This window comes from Myotis daubentonii, chromosome 7, assembly GCF_963259705.1.
Source record: "Myotis daubentonii chromosome 7, mMyoDau2.1, whole genome shotgun sequence".
NCBI lineage: Eukaryota > Metazoa > Chordata > Mammalia > Chiroptera > Vespertilionidae > Myotis > Myotis daubentonii.
Window position 1 is genome coordinate 51,455,778 of NC_081846.1, and position 18,574 is coordinate 51,474,351.

At 36.6% G+C, this 18,574-nt stretch overlaps 1 protein-coding gene across 1 annotated transcript in view; it reads right to left on the reverse strand.

Moving 5' to 3' along the window:
- CSRNP3 (cysteine and serine rich nuclear protein 3) overlaps nucleotides 1-18,371 on the reverse strand; it is a 160,695-nt gene extending 142,324 nt beyond the window's left edge. The window contains exon 1 of the mRNA XM_059704237.1: nucleotides 18,228-18,371. The gene's annotated coding sequence lies outside the window, so the exon portion shown is untranslated. The remainder of the gene's footprint in view (nucleotides 1-18,227) is intronic.
- Nucleotides 18,372-18,574: the final 203 nt, after the last annotated feature.

Sequence of the window (18,574 nt, forward strand, 5' to 3'; positions counted from 1 at the left end):
CCTTACAAAAGACTTACAAATATATATGTAGATACTCTCCCCACTTCTGGAAATGAAACTTGATCCCCAATCTCCACCGTGTGAGCCGCATTTAGTAATTTACTTTCAAAGGATAATGGAAAAAGGACAATAGTAATATTACAATGGAGAAACCTGGCAGATACCATCTTAATTAAATGACTCACATTATTATCACCAGTGATGCATCATGCTGATATCATTTACTCCCTGATATTATTTGATACAAAAAGGCAAGCACTTCACATCTGTGGCATTCTTCCTTCAAATCCATAACTCAAGTCTAATAATGAGAAAATACCAGAGAACAACAAAATTGAGGAATATTCTAATTATGCTTTTCAAAAAAGTTCTGGTCATGAAAAGCAAGGAAAGACTGAGAAATTGCCACAGATGAGAAAACTAAGGAGCCATGACTAAACTTGATATGCTTAAGTAGATCTGAGGATAGAAATGGATAAACTATGAAATCTGAAGAGCCTGTGGTTTGGTTAATAGTACTACTAGTATATACCAATGATAAATTCTTTGGGCAAGTACCATGCTTATGTAATACTAGAGACCCAGTGCACAAAATTTGTGCACAGGATGGGGGGGTGTCCCTCAGCCCGACTGCACCCTCTCACAATCTGGGACCCTTCAGGGGATGTCCGACTGCTGGTTTAGGCCTGATCCAGCAGGGATCCCTGTGGGATTGAGCCTAAACTGGCAGTAGGACATCCCTCTCGCAATTTGGGACCGCTGGCTCTTAACCACTCACCTGCCTGTCTGATCACCCCTAACCACTCTGCCTGCCTGCCTAATCACCCCTAATCACTCGCCTGCCTGCCTGATCGCCCCTAACTGCCTCTGCCTGTGTGCCTGATACCTCTAACTGCTCACCTGCCTGCCTGATCACCTCTAATTGCTCACCTGCCTGCCTGATCACCCCTAACTACTTGCCTGCCTACTTGATTTCCCCTAACCCCTCTGCCTGCCTGCCTGATTGCCCTTAACAGCCTCTGCCTCAGCCCCCACCACAGCAACTTTGTCTGCAAGGACATCCAGAATGATGTCCGGAAGGTCGTTTTGTTGTCCGGTCTAATTAGCATATTATGCTTTTATTATTATAGACTAGAGGCCCGGGGCACAAAAATTTGTGCACTCAGGGGGGTCCCTCAGCCCGTCCTATGGCCTCTTGCAGTCCGGGACCCCTCGGAGGATGTCCACCTGCTGGCTTAGGCCCGCTCCCCGGGGGATTGGGCCTAAAATGGCAATCAGACATCCCTCTGGCAACCCGGCAACCCTCAGGGGATGTCCACTTGCCAGCGGGGAGCAGACCTAAGCTGCAGTCAGACATCCTTAGCGCTGCTGAGGAGGCAGGAGAGGCTCCCACCACCACCGCTGGACTGGCAGCCATCAGCCTGGCTTGTGGCTGAGCAGAGCTCCCCCTGTGACAGCGCCCTGACCACCGGAGGGCAGCTCCTGCATTGAGCGTCTGCCCCCTGGTGGTCAGTGTGTCATAGTGACCAGTCATTCCTAGTCTTTCTGCTGTTAGGGTCAGTTTGCATATTACCCTTTTACTATATAGGATAGAGGCCTGGTGCATGGGTGGGGCCAGCTGGTTTGCCCTGAAGGTTGTCCCGGATCAGGGTGGGGGTCCCGCCTGGGTGCCTGGCCAGCTTGGATGAGGGGATGATGGCTGTTTGCAGCTGGTCACACCCCCTTCAGGGTGGGGGTCACCACTGGGGTGCCTGGCCAGTCTGGGTGAGGGGCTGAGGGCCGTTTTCAGGATGGCGGGTGACTAAAGCTCCCAACCTCTCCTTTTTTTCTTTTTTTCTTTTTTTTTTTATTCTGGGATTTATTTACCTTCTATGGCTGTCATTGGAACTGAGAGCCAGCTTTAGCTCTGGGGCTCAGCTCCAGCTCTGAGACCTCTGCTGCTGAAAGCAGGTATCTGGGTTTGTTTGGCTTCTATAATTGAAACACTGTTGCAACTCCAGCTCTGAGGCCCGGCCTGCTGAAAGCAGGTTTCTGGGGTTTGTTTAGGTTCTATAATTGCAACATTGTTTCTTAGAGTGCAGCTCAAAGGCCGGCAGCGGCAGGCGGGGAACCTTGGCTTCCTCCATCACTGGAGCAAGCAAGCCTCATGTTCGCTTCAGCTGCCTGGCTGCTGGCCGCCATCTTGGTTGGCAGTTAATTTGCATATCTTGCTGATTAGCCAATGGGAAGGGTAGCGAAGTTACAGTTAATTACCATGTTTGTCTATTATTAGATAGGATGTTAACATTGGGGGAAGCTGAGCAAAGGGTCTATGGTAATTAACTGTGTGCTGTTTTTGCAACTTTTCCAGTAATCTAAAATTTTTATGAAATAAAAGTTTAATTTAAAAAGCCCATGAATTATTTATGTTTATCTCCTCTTAAAGCTCACATCCAAACAATCAGTACCTTCTGTCAGCTCTACCTTTAAGATGTATTCTGTATCTGACCACTTCTCAACAAGTCCCCTCATCTCTCACTTCTACCACCAAACAATAACCTCTGACTTGGTCTCTTTTCCTTCTCCATTGACTGTTTACAGTGTCAGATGCCTTGCTGATATCTCATGTTTGCTCTTCTTTCTAGAGACCTCCTTCCAATCCAGATATCACATGGCCCACTCCCTCACTTCATCAAGTCTTTATCAAAATAGAATCTCTTTGGAGGGGCCTCTTATGACCATCTTATTTAAAAATAGGCATTCCCACCCCTATATCCTAAAACTGCTTTATTTTTCTTCACAGTACATTTATGACCATTTATGACATCATATTATTTACATATTTGTTTATTATTCTTCTTGACTACTAACGTAAAGATCATGAGGGCAGAGATCTTATCTCATGGATGAGGAAATAAATACCTATTGCTTGGGACTTATGGATAAAAGTGAAATTATACCCAAACCTGGTAGAAGTATGACTTTTGCTGCCTTTTTGAAAAAACAATATACCAATATCTAGCAAGCTAATTCTCCCACTTTTAAAAATTTATTCGATAAAAAGTAAAGCCCTAGAATGTAAGGACATTTTCAAAAGAACATGTATTATAGCCTTGTTCCATAGTGTCATAAAAACTAAGCTGAAACAAACGAACACTTATATGGAAAGACTGATTAAAATGTGATATATTTATACTTTGGAATATTGTGCAGCCATTACAAAGAATAAAACAGGCCAGATTGTGTGTCTCAGCAGTTGAGAGTTGACCCATCAACCAAGAGGTCGTTTGATTTCTGGTCAAGGCACATAGCTTGGTTTTGGGCTTGATCCCCAGTAGCGGGCATGTAGAAGTAGCCGATCAATGATGTTTCTCTCTCATCGATGTTTTTACCTCTCTATCCCTCTCCCTTTCTCTCATTAAAAAAAGAAGAAGAAGAAAACAGAGCTATAACAAATAATGTAGATAATTTTCATCAGCTATTGTTTAATGAAACAAATCAAGTTGAACTAAAATGTATATGATACAGTCCATTTTTGATAAAAATTTTGTGGGAATATGTATATACACTGAGTGGCCAGATTATTATGACCACCTGACATTTGTAGGCAAATTAGCTATAGTTTTGTGCTAAAGTTGCTCAAGGGCCAGACCATTATAAATAGGGGAGCAGGTTGTTTACTATGACAATAGAGGTGATTTTTTTCTGAAGATATTGATAAACAACGAGATTTAATAGCCTTTGAACGTGATTATGTTTGTCTATGATTATATGATATTGAAAAAATACATAAAAGAATATAAATTAGGTCAATAAGAGCTCCCTACCAGAGCAAGAGATGTAGATGAAGGACAAATAGTTAAAAAAAGAAAAAGCCAAGTAAAAAAATATAATAAAGATAGGCGGGAAGGAGGGAAAGAGAGAAAACATTAAACCAATTCTGTGATACGATATTTATGACCTCACATAAAAATTCATGTGTCTTCATGAAGGAGAATTATTTAAGGAAATCAATTTTAAAGCACAGAATGATTTTTGGACACTGGGCCCACAATTTTCTCATGTAGAAACCAACTTTTAAATATAAAATTGATTGCAGGGCTCCTTAATCTCAAAGAGAAAATAGAGAATTGCTGCTAGAATTGATCAGATTCCCAAGAAATGCATAAATTCTTACAGATGGTCCTAGGAACACAGCTAAATTTCAGACTATGATAGGCAGTGTGCTTTATGCTCAGCTTCAGAAAATAGAAATCAAACCTAAAAAAGTAAAAAAGCAATATCCACACAGAGGACTAAAAGAAGATCTCAGCATTTGCACCCTCAAACTTTTAATGAAGCAGCCTAAGGTTGTGTATTTTGTAAGTAAGATAAGTAAAGGCATTTAAAACAACATGTGATTGATAGTAGTTCTTTAATGTACTAGTTCTCTTTATTAACCAGAAAAAGAAAAGAAGTGGTAGGATATTTATAAATTTAAAACACAACTGGCTTGAGCTATTCCTGATATTCACTTACGAAGAATTTTATTATACAGTGATGTTTTTAAAAAAATTAATTTGGATCTTCATATTTATTAACAATGGATTCAAAGGAATCCTATATAATAAAAGCCTAATATGCTAAGTGTCTGGTCATCCGGTTGTCCTTTTGTCCATCCAACCAATCAAAGTATAATATGCTAATGATATGCTAAGGCCATTCAACAGCTCGCTATGATCTGCACTGATCACCAGGGGGCAGACACTCTGACTGGTAGATTAGCTTGCTGCTAGGGTCCGTCTGATTGAGGACATGCCCTGGAGTCCTGGCCACAGGAGGTTGGCCAGTGTCCCTCCCCAACTCTTATCATGTACCGGTGGGGTCCCTCAGCCTGGCCTTCACCCTCTCACAATCCAGGACCCCTCAAGGGATGTCGGAGAGCTGGTTTTGGCCTGATCCCACAGGCCAGGCCAAGGGATCCCACTGGTGCACGAATTTGTGCACCAGGCCTCCAGTTACTAATAAGATAGTCATTATTATTGGCCACGCAATGTTTTTCTTTTTTTTTTTCTTTTTTTTAAAATATATTTTATTGATTTTTTACAGAGAGGAAGGGAGAGGGATAGAGAGTTAGAAACATCGATGAGAGAGAAACATTGATCAGCTGCCTCTTGCACACCGCCTCCTGGGGATGTGCCCGCAACCAAGGTACATGCCCTTGACCGGAATCGAACCCAGGACCCTTCAGTCCGCAGGCCAATGCTCTATCCACTGAGCCAAACCAGTTAGGGCCGCAATGTTTTTCTACTTCTAATTTTTTTTTTCTGGTAACACACTCTGTATCTCCTTTTTTATTACAATAATTGGTAAATAAATGAGATTTAGCCAATCAAAGGACCTTATCCCTTGGCCACAGTGATTGGTTCAGTGAAGGACATGTGACCCATGCTAGAGTTATCAGTAAGGGTTCAGCTCAGAAAACAGTGCCAATGTTAGCTGGTCCAATGGAATAAATTTCATGTAGTGAACTACTTATAAGGGCTTTTTAAGAGCTAAAATGCCAAACAAAATAGAGAAAACAAAGGAACTCAGAGCTTAGCAACAGTAGGAAGATGCTGACACCCCTCTAGCTGGAGGCACAAAAAGGAGTGATGTCACTAGAGTTCAATACCTGGTGCTTCCATTGGGAGCCAGACCTGTGAGGAGGTGGTTACATGGGGATTGGGGCCACGAAAGCAGTATTCTTACAACAAGGCCCAGGACCATGAAAAAGGGGCAGTGGCCACCTGCAGCATGAGTGAACTGGCTGGAATTTTCTGGTTTATCTTTTAATCCTGCTCTCCATTGTCCTACCAGTGCCTATTATTGGCTGAATCCACATGTAATTCAGTAGGCAAGGCAGTCAGGAAATGCAAATTTCAGATGAAGGACAGAGACTGGATCTGAACACAATTGACACATTAAGACAATCCTCAGAAAGGCAGGAGATATTTCACCACCTAACCTGTTGGAGCCAGGGATAAAAGAGGCTGCATCTTAACTTCAAGAACATAGCTAGGAAGATGTATATGACTATGTGGAGGCAGATATCACCCACAGATCATTGGGGAAAGCTATAACTCCATATGCAGTAGGAGAAAATGAGGCCTTCCAAAGTGAGAGCAGAGCCAAGTCCTGCGGGGGTGGGTGGGGTGGGGAGAACACTGAAGTCATCATTTGAATCCCAGATCTATTTTGGCCTGATATGACCTCACCCCTGTCTTTCTCAGTTACATGAACTAAGATATCTCTTTTTTGTTTAAGCTAGGTTGTGTAGGGCTTTTTTCACTTGCAACAAAAATGTCTTAACATAACCTTGATCATTAACAACATTTTAAAGAAGTGCTAGGACAAATGCCAAGTATTACCAGTAAAATAAATGAAAGAATGGGTATATTCATGTTTTACCAATAAAAGAAATTAAGCAAATGTGGTTATGTTGACTGGTCTTGGTTTACTATAATACTGAATAAATTCTCTCTTTTTTTAAATTACATTTACTGGGGTGACATTAATAATAAGATCATATAGGTTTCAAGTGTACATTTCATAGAAATGTATCATAGAAATGTATACACTATCTCTTATAACTCAAATAGGAAATTTAAATTAAAAAATGTAAATATAAAATACTTTCTCCCAACCTTTTAAAATAGAGGAGCCAGTTGATTTCTTTGATTTATGTCTGGTAATCAGACTACAAAGATTACAGATCAATGCCAGATGGAGGTTATCAAATAAGAATTGGCCACAAAGAAACAAAAATGTATTTAATGTTAAGCTACAGCTACAATATGTGGAATGGTGAACAGCAGTTTTATCCTCTTTTAATCTACCTCAACAATCTAGGAAAGTTTTGTGTTTTTTAAAATAAATGGATGATTACCTTTTAACCCATTTGCAAAAAAGTTAAAGGAGGCCTGATCAACCCTGCATGTATTTATTTGTACTGAAAACTAATGTTTCTAAATTCTCCCTCTTTCACATCAAGCAATATCTAATAAATGTTTCATTTTCTCCACATTTTCACCATTTGTTATCTCTTGTATTTTTTATAATAGCCATTCTGACAGGTGTGAGGGGATGTCTTGTTATCATTTTGATTTGCATTTCTCTGGTGATTAGTAATGTTGAGCATCTTCTCATATAATTTATATTACTTAGGTCCTTTGCCCATTTTCTCATTGATTGTTTGTTAAAGAGTTGCACACGATTCTTATATACTTTGAATAATAACCCCTTATCAGATATACGGTTTGCAAATATCCCCTCTATTCTGTAGGCTGCCTCTTCATTTTGCGGAGGGTCTCATTTGCTGTGCAGAATTTGTTGATTATTTTTTTGCTATTGTTTCTTGTGTTTTTAGTGTCATATCAGAACGCATTGCCAAGATAGATATCAATGAGTTTTTACCCTATTTTCATCCACAGGAGCTTTACAGTTCCAGATATCACATTTAAGTCCTTAATCCATTTCAAGTCAATTTTTGTGAATGTTGTAAGACAGGGGACCAGTTTTATTCTTTTTCTTGTGACAACCAGTTTTCCTATAAAATTTATTAAAAGAGTGTCTTCTTTCTCCATTGAGCATTTTCATTTCCCTTCTAAAATAATTGTTGACCATATATGCATGAATGTATTTCAGGGGTGCTTATTCCATTCCATTTATACCAGAACCATACTATTTTAATTGCTATAGCTTTGTAATACTTTAAATCTGATGAGCGATGCCTCCAGCTTTGTTCTTTCTTAATGAAGCATATTTTTAAATGGATTTTAAAATAATGTTGAACATTTTTAAGGATCCCTTAATGCACACACAGTTGACCCTCATGTGCACTTAAATAAATTACTTTGTGTTAGAGTCAAAGGCAATAGTCATTTTATATTAGAAAACATTTTCTTCAGTTTATCACATTAACAGGTCAAAGAAAAAATAGGATTATTCTGATATGTACTAATAAGGAATTTGATGAAACTTCATATTCATTATCAACTAAAAACTCTTAATATGATAGCTCTTTAAGTAAGATAAAGGGTATCCTACAGCCAAATTAAAGGAAGCATTTCTATTAAAAGAAATGAAAAAAAACATGCCTTGTCTAGTACCAAATATAATCTGCTAGGACTCATATTTAAAAAAATATCATTCATAATAGGCACAAAATATTTTTAAAACTTAGGGGCTCTCCCTGATCAGCATGGCTCAGTTGGTTGGGTGTCGTCCCATGCACCAAAAGGTTGCAGGTTTGGTTCCCAGTCAGGGTACATGCCTGGGTTGCAGGCTCCATCCCTGGCAGGGGGCATTGCAGGAGGCAGCTGATCAATGTTTAACTCTCACATTGATAGTTTTCTCTCTCTCTCCCTCTCCCCTCCTCTCTCGTTAAAAGTCAATAAAAATAAAAAATAAAATGTTAGGGACTCAGCAAGGAAAATGTACTGCAAATAAAAAGCACAAAACTCTACTGTGGGTCAAATATCAGTTAAATATGAAAGATAGCTGGCATTCATGAACGGAAGGGTAATATGGTAAGGATGTCAATCTGCCCTGTGGCTCAAATAAAGTATAAACTTAATGTAATTCTAATGGCATAGAAATGGTTTGGAAACATGAGAATATTCTTTTAAATTTCAAATAATCATGTGAAAATAACTTATAGAGTCTTTAAAGGGTATGGTAGCGTATTGTGTTTCTATTTGTAGTAGTGGGTTAGGAAAATTGGGAACTCCTATTCCCAATAAAACTTACAAGAGAGCCATCATATAACACTATTGTTAGATTAGGAAAATCATCCAGATCATGAAGTAGAAAAGAAACCAGACACTGATTCTATGGTATGTAAGAATTTAGTTTAAGATTAAGAAGAGAATTTCAAATCAGTAGAAAACATTTGATTATTCAATACATGATTTTTTAAAAATTTGAAAAATAATCTATTTCACACAATATGCCAACATAATTTTCTAATGGTCTAAAGATTTACATATATAATACAAACTTATGAAAGTTCTAGAAAAGATTATTTGTATGCAATTACTTTTGGGAGCAGAGAAGATCTGCTAAAGCATTTCCTAATGGCCAAATCCATGATATACTTGACCACATAAACATATTTCTATGGCAAACATAGATTTAAAAGACAAATAAAAAATATATATGTACACAGAAACTAGGAAAGAGAAGGAAGAGAGAGAGAGAGTGAGAGAGAGAGAGAGAGTAATCTGAGAAGCTGTTAGAGAAATAGGCAGCAAGAATTATATTAGTGAAAAATTCTAGAAAGCTTTATAATGAATGGATATGATAAGTGTTGTTAGGCTAAAATATATGAACACAAATTGAGAAGACATAGATATTTGAAATATTGAATAACATATGTATAACAAAAATTATTCATATTTCTACTCTCCATAAAAATTTTCTCTTGTTTTCTATATTTCTGTAGAAAATATGTTTCTCTTTTTACTAGTACTTCTGTATCTTATTACATTTATATCTTATACATAAGATTCTACAAATGGGATAATACTGTAATATAATTTTATAATATAACTAATGTGAACATGTTTTTATGGCAAGAGATACACTTGCTCAACTGTTTTTATTGGCAACATAGAAATCTATTGTATTGGTTTTCATAGAATTTATCATCATAAGAAAAAATACTGCAAAACACTCATCCTTATAGTTGATTTTTTAAAAATATATTTTTATTGATTTCAGAGAGGAAGGGAGAGAGAGAGAGAGAGATAGAAACATTAATGATGAGAGAGAATCATTGATTGGCTGCCTCCTGCACATCCTCCATTGGGCATGTGCCCTGACCAGGAATCAAACCATGACCTCCTGGTTCATAGGTCAATGCTCAACCACTGAACCACACCAGCCAGGCAATATAGTTAAAATTTTTGATACATTTAGCTTTTCAAAGTAATAAATGAGTGTTAATATATTGATTCAAATACCTATCTCAATGCTCCATTCTTAAAATATTAAATTTTAATTTAATAAATTTAAAGGTTGGTAAAACTATGCAGAAAGTTTAAAAAGTGGTTTTATTTATACTGGCAATATTGTATGCAAAAATTGGGAACTTCATGAATATCTGACATGAAAGTTTTTTCCTTGGATTTGTGCCTATTGAAGATTTTAATTGTATCCAACAATTTTAATTTCTATACATTTATCCTATTTCAGCTCACTCGTCATTTTTTAAGATGACAAAAATCATTTGATTAATTAAGTCAAATAACTTCTGGAAAAAAAGTCATGAACATGCCAATCAAAATAAACTTATTTAGTACCTAATGTTGTGAGAAGCAAATGAAATAATTTTTTTAAAGCATCTAGCACAATGCCTGGCAGATGACAAAATTATTGCATACAGTAAAGATGGCTATTATGATTATTACCATTCAGTAATGTAGGGGAAATATAGAACACAGTCCTTGTCATCAAGAAGCTTAAACTAACTGTAATTATAAATTTCAACCATTTCTATATTCTAGCTGCAAAGCTAGTAAATGCTAAAAAATAAAAAAAGGAGGAGCTATTCTGTTGAAAATAAAAATGTTTATTTATGGTGTGCTTACCATTTTTTTATTCCATTTATTATTTGATTTTTCATCAAACAATTTGCTGATCTCATATTGAGGGGAATTTTATAATATATATGCTTCTTTATTAGTGTCCATAAATTATTTATTCAAGTTTATTCCCTAGGAATTCTTTTGCAGTCTCTCCAATTTGATGCATTTTTTAAAAAATCTAGGCCTGATATATGATACATATCTTATTAGCCAGGATCTTAGCATAACATTTAATTTTAGTACTGATTGTGACCACCACAATTGTCAGCCTAATCATCAATTATTGTTTTTTAAAAAATATATTTTTATTGATTTCAGAGAGGAAGGAAGAGGGAGAGAGAGCTAGAAACATCAATGACAAGAGAGAATCATTGAGCGGCTGCTTCCTGCATGCCCCCCCCCCCCCAAGGGGATCGAGCCTGTAACTGGGGCATGTGTCCTGACTGGAAATCAAACCATGACCTCCTGTTTCACAGGTCAACATTCAACCACTGAGCCACACTGGCCTGGCTCATAAATTCTTTTGGTAGTATAACATCCTTAAAATGTGTGTATGTCTTGTATATATATTACATATAATTTACAGGGTATCCCAAAAATGTATACACACTTTGAATAATTATTAATTCCAATGATTTAAATCTGAAAAGAAAGAAACATCAATTGAGCTATCAGCAGTTAAAGTATGGATACATTTTTAGGGGACACCATGTATACTATATAGTATGACACCATCATTTTGGCTTGAAGAGAATAGTACACATTTCATATAAAATGATGGTGTCATACAAACAGCAAACAGTAGAAAGTCAGATATCACAGCATGATAATGGATGACATCTTTAGGAAAATCATGAAATAAAAAAGGCTATGTTAGAAAAATTAACTATGTTTAAAGTTAATAGTTATCATTTCTTCCAAATTCAAGTCCTCAAAGATGGAATTAAATACCACCAACTCTGTCATTGGTAAGATTTAGAGTATATATATTTTTCATAATATAGAAATTACAGTATTAGAGAAAATTTAAAGATGAACTATATCAAGTATTTTTTTATTGTGAATACTTAAAATAATTTTATTAATATGATTTAAAACTAAAATCTGTACATTTTCATGTTACAATATTTCCACTAACATTATCATCCAATCATGGCATAAATACGTATAGTGTCACATTCATTTCACATCTCCACAATGTCAAAATCAATGGGACCCACTGTTACATTTCAGTAAGAAATACCTAATGCTTTAAGCCCTCTGGCTAGCAACCTTCACCAGCCTTCACAGTGCTTTGGAGATTGTTTTCATAGAGTTTGGGATATATTTTGGAAGGAAGGGTAGTCATGCTACCATCCACTTTAAGGATTTTAAAGTGACCTCATAGTTCATTGTATAAAACAAGTTTCATAATATTTCATTCAAGTTCCTAGAATTATAAATTATATAAATCAATCTTTATTACTGCTCCTTTAGTATAATATTTGTGAGATAAGATAAAAGCAAATGCAACAAATTCAGTGTCCATTTCAGGTTTAACTGCAACACTTTCCTACCTGAACATTAAATACCATTTAAAGAAAGTGACTTTCGAGTTTTTACATGTAGGCTTGTGTTAGAAAAGCAAATATTTATATTTTATTATATTATGATGATTGTTCTTTCTTCATTACATTTAAAAAACTACACTTTTAACCCTAACCCAACTCTCAGTGGAATTCAGTAAATTTGAGACCTTTAATTATTTAATTTCATGCCAGATCATCACTATAGCTGAACACATAAAACATATTGTACAACAATTCCAAGGCCCTTTTAATTCCCTAACTTCTCAGGCAAAAGAGAAGGAACAGTTTTAGAGTATAATCAAACTTACCAGAGTGAAATGGTTAAACATTGCAGCCAATGCAGAAATAGCACTAACTGGCTCCTTTTCCTCTATCTTTCTTTAAAGCAGGACCTGGTTTAATTCTTTCCTGTGTTACAATCTTACAAATATACTTCCCTTGAGCTGTCAGAAAGCATCAGATTGCCTGATCTGCATGATGAATTTTAAAATCTTTTCAGAAACACAAGGACATTTGCTTCAGGCATTATGGTTTCATCATCACTATCATAAACAAGTATAAGCCAACCAATCTCTGGTATTCAAACCAAAGCCAAATGGTACTTTGAAATGGTTAGTAGAATTGTAATCATCTGAATTCTCTTGGATCCATTTTTCAAGTCATGATATTTTGCAGTTGGGGAATTATTTCTTTATTGCCATGGCCACTCCTAGGTGACTCCAAAATAAAAATGTGATTCTTATAGAGATGTTTAGAAAATGCAAATGCTCTCAGAATATTTGTGAATACATTACACTGTAAGATGAAAATATTCTGGTGACTAAAGTAAAGATGGTGTCTTTGATATTTAATAACAACTTTAATTCTTGTGTTCTTTATAAAATACTGCCACAATATCAATTCCACCTTGAATATCCTGAGTAAATCATAGATGTGGGAAAGTGGAAGATTTTCTATGATATATTTCAGATTTCATAATAATAGAGCCTTATCCCTTGAATGATGTGTGAAACAATATTATTAACATCACCAAGACTACTTTTATATTTATTCTTTTGTGAAGCTGAGAGTTAAAAGCACAAGCTGAGTCCAGCTGAGATGGTTTACTGGTTGGGCATCGACCTATGAACCAGAAGGTCAAGGTTCGATTCCTGGTCAGGGCACATGCTGGGGTTGTGAGTTGAATCCCCAGTGTGGGGCATGCAGGAAGCATCCAGTCAATGATTCTCTTTCATCATTGGTGTTTCTATCTCTCTCTCCCTCTCCCTTCTTCTCTGAAATCAATAAAGATATATTTTTAAAAATCCACAAGCAATAAATGTTTTCCTAGATTCACTATATTGATATATAAAATTTTATTTGAAATTTAATCCAATTACATTTTTAAGTTAAAGCCAAATTTAAGTTTTCCATGGCTTAAAGCAAATAAGCAAACATTAACAGCCAATTCTGTACTTAGCCAGCAAATGGAATATAATTACTCCATGCAATCAGAAGCTGTGACTAAGTGACTCTAATCGAAATACAAGGTAAGTGTGTTTCTGAGGTCTTGAATTATTGAACAAGTAAAGTAGGATCCTGGAGTTCAGAGAATGGAAAGACATCATTATCTGTTCTTCCAGAGAGTCCAGGATGCCCATTCACCCCTCAGACAAAAAGTGGAATGTACAAAACATTTTACTTTTAAAGCAAATGAAATAACCCTCTGTTAGCTGCTATTAAAGATGCACGTTGCATACTTCGCCTCACCTTCCCTTCATTGTAACATTTTCACTTTATTACGAGTAGCATTATGTCACCAAGACAAACCAATTTCCTTCATGTAAATGTAAAACAACATGTTTGCTGTAAGATATCTCCATCAATGTCAGTGACATACAAGGGAAGTCTCAACAGTCTGCCCTGTCACTTACGGAAAGGGGAAGGCAAATTGTTTATTCACACTCAATTAATTTCTCTGTCTACTATTTCTTTAGCTCATTGAATTTATTCATCAACTTATCACTGGCACAATATTACATCCAGGAGATATCAGCACTTTCACTGGAAACCAACTGAAAAAAAAAGGCAAAAGGAGATAAGATACCCATTACCTTTACCAAAAGATACACTCATTCATTCCCTTTCTAAGAAAAGGTGGCCAAAAGATACAGGCATTGATGACTTGGGTCCCTTCACTTAGTAGTCAGTGGTGTAACAGGCCCATCAGAGACAATAGGGATCTATAATCAAGTCCTCTGTTGCTAGCTCACATTTGGATTCTTGTCAAGTTACTCTCTCTGGACCTAGGTCTTCACATTGTAAAATAAGAGTCAGCTTAGATTTTCTCAAAGGCCTTACTATCTCTAACATTCTTCGAATTCAAAATGAGGGTTGATGCTTTACTATTGTTTGTCTTACTTTGTCTTATAGAGCATTGGATCTTCTCAAAATATATAATTAAATTGGTTTTCTTTCTCAATTTGTCCAACTTTATAAAATAATTAATAAGGTTTTATATTGGAGATCAGGCTAAGAATAGCCCACAGTCACAGAAATTCCCCATAGATGACATTTTTCATCTATCTATTCTTCCTTACTCTTCCTCCCTACTGTTTATTCCCAGTCCCGGTTCTGAGCACACATTAAATTACAAGTTGCTCAATGATGCTTATCTTCATTTCCTTATAGAGGAGTATCAGCAAATGGTTCCCTCAAAACTCTGAAAATTCACAAAGAAATGTACATTAGCATCAGTGCTGGAAAAAGCTAATCAAATGTTGCAGCTGTTTTCTTTGCTAGCCTGACTTCTCCATACACACAAGATGTCACCTCCTCCACAGACTCTCATAATGGTGATGAACCAAAAAAGTTATGACGAGATATCAAAATAGTTATCAAATAGTTTATTTTATAAAGATAAAACCACTCTCTGCACCATCTTTTGCCCTTACAGGGAATTGTTCAGGTGCTTATTACAAGCGCCTGACCTACAGCTTTTTAAACCACCAGAACATCACTTTCATCTGGAAAGAATCTTGAGCCACAATTATAAAACCTGATGGTGTTTAAATGAACATTATAGGTACTTTGTGAACTCACAGCTATAGAAATCAATAGGCATCTTGCATAGAGAAGTCTTGCAATTGATTTTTCCAGCAGAGTCAATTCGTAACTTTAGGAGAGTCATAGACACCCGAGAAGTTGTAAGCATGCTGGAGGTTACAAAAAAACCCACAGGTATGTGAAAAATGCTGCACTGCACTAGTTGAGGTGGTATCTCAAAGCAGCAGAGTCTAGATTGATGATGTTTTTCAGGAGTGGCTACAGGGAAATACTTGAAAAATACTAGGCAGCTCCTGCAATGCTCCTGGGCTTGGAGAAGGAGCGCTCTTCAAGGTACATGGAAAATGCAATGAATAGAGTGTTCCTGAGGCTCTTGATTTAAATGTATACTGTTGCTTTTCTAAGGATAAAAACAGCCAGTGGACTTGTTGTTTCCAGTTTCTTTTTTTAAATCATCTGAAATTATAAACATAATGTATTGTACACTTGAAATTTGCCACAAGCATAGATTTCAAGTTTTCTCACCACTACCATAAAAAAAAAGTAACTGTGAGGTGATGGATGTGTTAATTAGCTTCTTATGGTAATTATTTCACAATACAATTTAAATTAAAGCATCATGTTGCACATCTTAAATATGTTTAATTTTTATTTGTCAATAAAAGTGTAAAAATGAGAATTATCTAAAAATAATATATTTACTCAATAAAGAAATCTAAGCATCATTCAGTGCTCTTCTAAGCACCACTGGTGACAGCAAGATGTGTGCCCTCTGCAAGCCTACAGTCAGTTAGCGGAAGGAGCCGAAGGCTATAGATACATCTCAAACAAAACTTATACCCTCTTCCCCCAAATCCACCGACTGACAATAGCCTTTTTAATGTAACTAGAAAATCTTGTTCTCAAAACAGCTACTGTTTTCTCTTTCTCCCAAGTGTTCCTTTATCTGCTTCTTATTTTTTATACTTTCTACAAGTTCATAAAAAATAAGTTCTATTTTAGCAAATAGAGCATCGGCCTGAGGACTCAAGGGTCCCAGGTTTGATTCCGGTCAAGGGCATGTACCTTGGTTGCGGGCACATCCCCAGTGGGGAGTGTGCAGGAGGCAGCTGATCGATATTTCTCTCTCATCTATGTGTCTAACTCTCTATCCCTCTCCCTTCCTCTCTGTAAAAAATCAATAAAATATATATTTTTTAAAAAAGGGAATTAATTAGTGGAGATATTTTAATATTGCTATTTGCCCTTTATAATAGAAGTGTGAGAGATGAAAGGAAATTAGTAAAATATATATGAAAATAATATATAAATTTATTAATAAACAGTAACAAACGGATATAACAACAACAGAGGCATGATATAAAAATAACAAAAACATGATATGAAAACAACAAAAACATGATATGAAAACAACAGAAACATGATATAAAAACAACAGTGATGCAAACAATGACTGATAAAGTGATTCAACTTATTCTAATATCTCCCTGTACACATTAAGAGTGAAAACACTTTCAGAGTGCTTGACTAATTTCCCTTGTGATGAAGTATTTAGAACTTTAACTGTAACGTCACATGCTCTTCAAACTCGAGAGAAAGCAACATATAACTGACCATGTGCAAAAATGGGTTCAGGTAGGAATATGCCTACTTTGTCTAGAGTTTGTCCTTGTGATTTATTAGTAGTCATCACAAATGCTGGCATCATGGGAAACAGTCTTCGAATCAATTTAAATGGGAGGCCAGTGTCAGATGGGGACAAATTAATTTTTGGAATCAGAACAACCTTTCCCTCTGCAGATCCTGTTAACACTTCAGCTTTGATAACGTTAGGTAATAATCTTTTGATAATAAATCTAGTACCATTACAAAGACCCCATTTACTATTGAGATTTCTCAATAGCCTGATGATTGCACCCACTTTCAATTTTAATTTATGACACGGCATTCCTGAAGGAGCAATACTATTAAGAAATTCGATGGGAAAATTTTCCTTTTCAGCATCATCTGTGGAATCAATGGAATCATCACTCAAATATGTGTGAAAATCTCCATCGAGTATATCCAAAATGTCTTCATTTAATTTTTGAACATGCTCATTTTTTGGACAAAGAATTGCACGTTTAGATATATTTTTAATAGTATCTATAGCAGTGGTTCTCAACTTTGGCTGCACATTAGAATCACCTGGGAATCTTTTTAAAATCCTGATTTCTGGGCCTTATCCTCCGGAAATTGTTTCTTTGTTATGGGGTGGGGCCACAACATTAGTAACGAAGAAACAGAATGTCCGGAGAATGAGGCCCAGAAATCAGGATTTTAAAAAGATTTCCAGGTGATTCTAATGTGCAGCCAAGGTTGAGAACCACTGATCTATAGATATAGTATTTCCAAAGGTAGCTTCAATAATAGATCCATTACAAATCATTTCACTTCTACACTCTGCTCCAAGGGCAGGTTCCTGCCTGAAAACGCCCTGAGGGCCGGTTCCTGCCTGAAACCTTGCCCTAAGGGCGGGTTCGTGCCTGAAACCTCACCCTGAGGGCCGTTCCTGCCTGAATCCTCGCCCTCCAGGAAACAGCTGGGGGAGGGCACAGCTGTTTCCAAGATGACCCCTGCAGGACTGACTTCCTTCCAGTTGGTGGCGGTTCTGGTCGTGATGTTATACCCAGGGTTTTTATATAAGTAGATTAGTATTAGAAGTTCAAAGGATCTCAATTTATTAGGTTTCAAAAGGATGGATCTATTTCAGAAAGCTGAAGGCACATATGAAATCATTTTCAATTGCTATCTGCTTACCTTGGATTGAACTAATTTCTGCCTCTCATACTTACTCCATAGAGATGAACAGAAGTATACTACTGAGACTATATTAACCAAAATGATATAATGTTTGGAAATAAGTCTAGTATGATACAAACAACAACTTTGGAGCAGATAAAAGCCAGTGGATAAATACAGAAACTCCAAGAATCAACCCTACACCACCATTTGAAGTACAACCTGCAATACAGCTTCTGATACTCACCAGTGAATGATTAGAGGTGGATGGATTGACACTATCAACACTGTCAGCACTGTCACAGATGAAAACTTCATCATCTGATTCCTGCACAGAGGAATAGGATCTGTCAATTTCTTCACACTTCCCCCTTAAAATTCCACTCATAGCTGTAGCGCTGTCACATGTACCTGGGACACAAACAGGGACAACAGAGCATTGAAATAATTGACCACTGATTTCATACTCATGGTTTCCAAATTGTTTGGGTGGCTGTTGAGTTCATTGAGATGACATTGGTTAATAAAATTATATAGGTTTCAGGAATACAATTCTACAATACATTGTACTATGTATTGTACTGTGTGTTTATC